This window comes from Mytilus trossulus, unplaced genomic scaffold, assembly GCF_036588685.1.
Source record: "Mytilus trossulus isolate FHL-02 unplaced genomic scaffold, PNRI_Mtr1.1.1.hap1 h1tg000110l__unscaffolded, whole genome shotgun sequence".
Taxonomy (NCBI): Eukaryota; Metazoa; Mollusca; class Bivalvia; order Mytilida; family Mytilidae; genus Mytilus; species Mytilus trossulus.
This window is the reverse complement of record NW_026963297.1, coordinates 907,475-913,474: the sequence shown is the minus strand read 5'-3', so window position 1 is coordinate 913,474 and position 6,000 is coordinate 907,475. Positions and strand designations below refer to the sequence as shown.

The 6,000-nt window shown below is 30.2% G+C and overlaps 1 protein-coding gene across 2 annotated transcripts in view; it reads left to right on the top strand.

Moving 5' to 3' along the window:
* Positions 1 to 856: 856 nt before the first annotated feature.
* LOC134700057 (uncharacterized) overlaps positions 857 to 6,000 on the top strand; it is a 76,637-nt gene continuing 71,493 nt past the window's right edge. For both annotated transcript variants that reach the window (XR_010103760.1, XM_063561434.1), the window contains exon 1: positions 857 to 953. The gene's annotated coding sequence lies outside the window, so the exon portion shown is untranslated. The remainder of the gene's footprint in view (positions 954 to 6,000) is intronic.

Genomic DNA, 6,000 nt, shown 5'->3' with positions numbered 1-6,000 from the left:
AACTTTATAGGGTTGTAAAAGCGTTGACCGTGCGCACATTTTTAGAATGAAGCGCTTCCGCGCTTCATACAAAATGTACTTCGGTCAACGCTTTTACCACCCAATAAATTTAAAAAAAGAAGCATTCAATTTTTAAAAAGCATTCGTGGTAGTCAAAGATTCAATTTTCTTCCCAACATATATATGTTTCAAACCAGTTGAATTCTGATCCGTTTCTTTTTTTTTGACAACATCATCTTGGCTATGTTTTCATACATATAAATCCTATAATCAGATTGTTGAATACTTTTGTAATTCCTGATGTGGACTGATGTGATCAGTGCAAATATGAAATTTCAAAATCTTGAAATTTTCTTGCCTTTTTATATTTTCCTGTATGACATTTGCAACTGATTTCAAGGTCATGGAATCTGATAAAATATGTTTAAATAATTGATATACCGGTTTTATAATTTGGTACGCTTAACCCGGGGTGTGTCCTCATAAGACTCATCAGTGACACTCAAAGCAAACAAGATTGGAAGTTAAATCCAATCAAAGACCACTTTGACAAACAATTTATGCATGGATATAATAAGTTGCTTGATTTATACAGAACATCAATAGTCTGTATGTTAAAACTAAAATCACAAAAATACCGAACTTCGAGAAAAATTCAAATAAAAAAGCCCTTATCAAATGACAAAATCAAAAGCGCAAACACATCAATCGAATGAATAACAACTGTCATAATAAGGACTTAGTACTTGTCTTTTCTCACGTAGAAAAATGGGGGATTACACGTTTATATAACTGATGATGCATTTAAAGAAAGAGATATAGAATGACAGAAACAAAACGTATTTGCGAAGTAATATCTGTGACACAGGTAAATCAGGTTTTACCAAAATTAAAAATAGATTTTCAAATAAATTCAATATTTTGTCATACTGGATACTAACATTAGCGATAAGGTAAGTCATTTTTATCATCAATATAAACATTTAGTTTATCTGGCAAACATTTGATCATTTACAATCTAGAATTTCTTTGATAATCACTTTGACACAGTTGAATTATTTTTGTTAGTTTATCGTTTTGTATTTCAATGAATGTTGTTTGCTCATGTATTATTGTTGTATTTGGCGTCCGTCGTCTGTCGTCGTCCGTCGTCTGTCGTCGTCCGTCGTTTGTCGTCGTCTGTCGTTGTCCGTCGTTTGTCGTCGTCTGTCGTCGTCTGTCGTTTGTCGTCGTCTGTCGTCGTATACTATTTAAAAAATCTTCTCCTCTGAAACTACTCCGCCAAATACATTTAACCTTTAACTACATGTTCCTTAGGGTATCTAGTTTTTAAATTGTCACCGAAGTGGTGATCAATTGACAAACATGAACGCCATGAATAAACATAGAACATAGGAGTCAAATGCAGTTTTGGGCTTATATCTCAGAAACTAAAGCATTTAGAGCAAATCTAACATGGGGTAAACATGTTCGCAATCTATCAGTCATGAAATTTTCAGACAGACCGAAAAACCCATTGTTATGTTGTTGCCACTAATTTGGTTATTCCTATGACACTGTACAGTTTTTGGATATTACCTTTAATATTATTGAAGAAATAGATACACTGTAAACAGCATATGTGTTCAGCAAAGTAAGATCTGCAATAAAGTTTATATGACGTAAAGTGTCATTAGAGCCCTTAAGGAGTTAATGCCCTTTTAAACAAGTTTTTTTATGATTTTTAACTTTAAAAATCTTCTCAAATAAATATAGTATAAATACTTGTAAAAAATTAAGGGGGAACATTTAAAATAGTATCTAAATCCATGAAGGTGTAATACTAAAATGCGGTTTGTTGTTATAACTGTGTGTATTGTTTCTGTAAAATAACCACGAACATATGATCTGATCTGAATAATATTCAAAGTAGAAGGGAATGCAATCGTATATCTGATATTAGCACGTAGATAAATTAGTGACATATATAGTGTCTGCTTATGTAGGGAAACATTTTTATTGTTGATGTCTTGGGAAAGGAAACAAACCGTATAACTATTACATATTAACTGTGAATTCGTGTTAAAAGAAAATCGTCCATTGAAGAATATCACCAATTTTTCGTAGACTTTTATTTATAGCATCGATCAGTCAAAAATACTGTATAGGTTCTGAATCAGATTTTGTAGCTATAAACCCTAACTTATATTTAATCTGTTCTATCTAATGTAGACTTACTGGTGTTGTCTGATTTTAAGAAAAATAAATAAAAACGGGGTCATATTCAGATTACGTCTGTAAATATAGACAATGTAATTTTCCCATAGGAACTCAGTTTACTGATAAAACTGCCACTTTTACTATGAAGTTTTTTCAATTTAAGCGTTTCTGACGCAATAAATAGTTGACACTTTTATTACAAAATTCTATCCTGAACATAGTGTAAGTGTTTTCTATAATTTCTTTTGCAGGTAGACAGTGGTATTTGACACCATATCTGTTTATTTATAAATTAGTGATTAAAGAAACCGTGATGCACATTAGTCCTTCAATCATTTAATGAATAGATCAAATGTTGAATTAAGTCCTTTTGGTCAGTTTGCAGATTGAAACTAGACTGTTTAAGTATATTCCTTATATTCTGCTGAATGTGTTATTTTGTGATCTTTGTGGAATTGAGATATAAAAGAAGAAAACAACTGAAAATCACAATATATCTGTAAAAAGTGTCATTTCTACAAGCGTGTGTGATAATAAAATAGAATGATTAACAGTAAAAGATTTATACAAAAATCATTACTAAAATTGGAAAGTCAATTTACTTGCTTATTTTTCGAGTAAACTCAACCAAAAACTAAAAACATTGACCACATTCCCCATTTCAATTCTCAAATTTAGTTAAATTAATTTGTATTGAGACATTTGTGTGTATACTATAAGAAAAATAATAATTATATACAGAATACGAAGTATTTAGGAAAATTATTTGACATCTAATTTCAAATAAAAATCCTAATATGTGCCTGTAAAAATCTTGTCTATTGTTATTATCAATTTAACTGTTAACATATTACCTAGTTTTGTTTTAAATACTGTAGATTCAATTTCCTATTTTAGAAGCGTGTTCTACTAGATGTGAACTAGTAAATTAATATCATATTAAATTTTAAGGTAAATAGCAATTTTTTAATTGATCCAATTTGTTTAAAATAGAGATGTTTGTATCAATAAACATCATTCATGTTTTTTTTTCATGTGCTAAAGAAATTTTATGAATAAGTTTATAATCAATGGGCTAATACAATGCGATACATAATAACTTCAAAACATAATAATAATAAAACACCATGTTAATAGGTAACACCCTATTACGAGGAGTACTGTACCAAAAATTGCATCCATGCTTGAATTCATATCCTTGAAAATCGATTACTGATATTTTCTCTTATTTTTTTCCAATATTTAGAACAATTTGACATAAGGTCATGCTTACTATTAATTTTTTAGAAACATTGATGAATTTAATCTATTCAATGTGCTCATTTTTAAAAGATGAACATTTGTAGACGTCGCATGGATACGTTCGGTATGTTTTTTTCAGTGATTACAGCTGATATTTGTGTATCAGGTGCAATTTGGGTACTATAACGTTAAATACTAGCGACTGATTTATATGATAGCATTGTTTGAACACGCTTTATTTCATTTTGTATTCAGCATCCCTATTCAGAAAATTGATACCACAATTACGTATTTGCGCTATTTAGTTTAAAAATAAATCTTAGTTTTATGTAATAAAATTTCCATTTCGTATAAAAATCGAAGTTATCAGTTTAACAATATGAATAAAGATCTCGAATCAGTTAATGAAGAACTCGTACAAATGATTAATTTTTTTGATTCGTTAAAAATAGCAGTTTTATCTAAAAAGTAAAATCACAAAAATACTGAACTTAGAGGAAGATCAATTGGGAAAGTCCATAATCACATGGCAAAATCAAATAACAAAACGCATCAAAAACGAATGGACAAGAACTGTCATATTCCTGACTTGGTACAGGCATTTTAGACCATAATACATAAAAATCTTGGTCAAACAGTCGGCTTTGTTACCATGGTTTGTTTCAATAGTTTATTAGTGACTAAAATTCTGAATGATTCAATAGATATGTCAGTTCAAACTTGTAGTCAAGTATATATTAAGACTGATCCTCAAATTTAATAAACCTAAATGAAGTCATCGTCACTCTGAAAGAACTTTCTAGCGATTATTTTACAGTTTAAGGTATTCAGAATAGTCGTATGGACTGTTGTTTCCAATTCCCGATTATTGATTGATTGATTAATTATTTGTGTGTTATTGGTAGTTAAAAATTATCTTCAGAAGTGTTATATAAAGTCATTTACAAACCTTTTATGAAAATAATCAGAGTGCAGATAAGTGATTATGTTGTTTTTATAAATGATGGTATGATTTTTAAAACTTGTTATAACAAAGTCTAAAGTCTAATGTGTTTTTACGCGTCCTTCATACCTCGTACCTATATCGCAGCGCTAGCTAAGCTTGAATGCCCAAAACTACCACCGTCCTTTGGTAAATTTTGAACAAAACATCATCTAATGTGTATTATATAAAATAGAAACAAAAATGTAACTCGTTTTTATACGACCGCAAAACTTTTAATTTTTCGTCGTATATTGCTATCACGTTGGCGTCGTCGTCGTCGTCCGAATACTTTTAGTTTTCGCACTCTAACTTTAGTAAAAGTGAATAGAAATCAATGAAATTTTAACACAAGGTTTTTGACCACAAAAGGAAGTTGGGATTGATTTTGGGAGTTTTGGTCCCAACATTTTAGGAATTAGGAGCCAAAAAGGGCCCAAATAAGCATTTCCTTGGTTTTCGCACTATAACTTTAGTTTAAGTGAATAGAAATCTATGAAATTTTGACACAAGGTTTATAACCACAAAAGGAAGGTTGGGATAGATTTTGGGAGTTATGGTTCCTACAGTTTAGGAATAAGGGGCCAAAAAAGGGCCTAAATAAGCATTATTCTTGGTTTTCGCACAATAACTTTAGTATAAGTAAATAGAAATCTATGAAATTTAAACACAAGGTTTATGACCATAAAAGGAAGGTTGGGTTTGATTTTGATAGTTTTGGTCCCAACAGTGTAGGAATAAGGGGCCTAAAGGGTCCAAAATTGAACTTTGTTTGCTTTCATCAAAAATTAAATAATTGGGGTTCTTTGATATGCCGAATCTAACTGTGTATGTAGATTCTTAATTTTTGGTCCCGTTTTCAAATTGGTCTACATTAAGGTCCAAAGGGTCCAAAATCAAACTTAATTTGATTTCAACAAAAATTGAATCCTTGGGGTTCTTTGATATCCTGAATCTAAAAATGTACTCAGATTTTTTATTATTGGCCCAGTTTTCAAGTTGGTTCAAATCGGGGTCCAAAATTAAACTTTGTTTGATTTCATTAAAAAAATGAATAATTGGGGTTCTTTGATATGCCAAATCTAACTGTGTAAGTAGATTCTTAATTTTTGGTCCCGTTATCAAAGTGGTCTACATTAAAGTCCAAAGGGTCCAAAATTAAACTTAGTTTGATTTTAACAAAAATTGAATTCTTGGGCTTTTTTGATATGCTGAATCTTAACATGTACTTAGATTTTTGATTATGGGCCCAGTTTTCAAGTTGGTTCAAATCAGGATCCAAAATTATTATATTACGTGTTGTGCAATAGCAAGAAATTTTCAATTGCACAGTATTCAGCAATAGAAAGAAATCTGCAATTGTACATTATTGTGCAATAGCAAGACATATCTAATTGCAATTTCAATTGGATTTATCTTTCTTTGTCCAGAATAGCAGTTGAATCAACTTAAATCGTTGTTTTATACAATATATATAATTAATATTCCAATTGGAGTTATCTTTCTTTGTCCAGAATAGTAGTTGAATCAACTTAAATCATTGTTTTATACAATATACAATGTATATTCACTTTTTC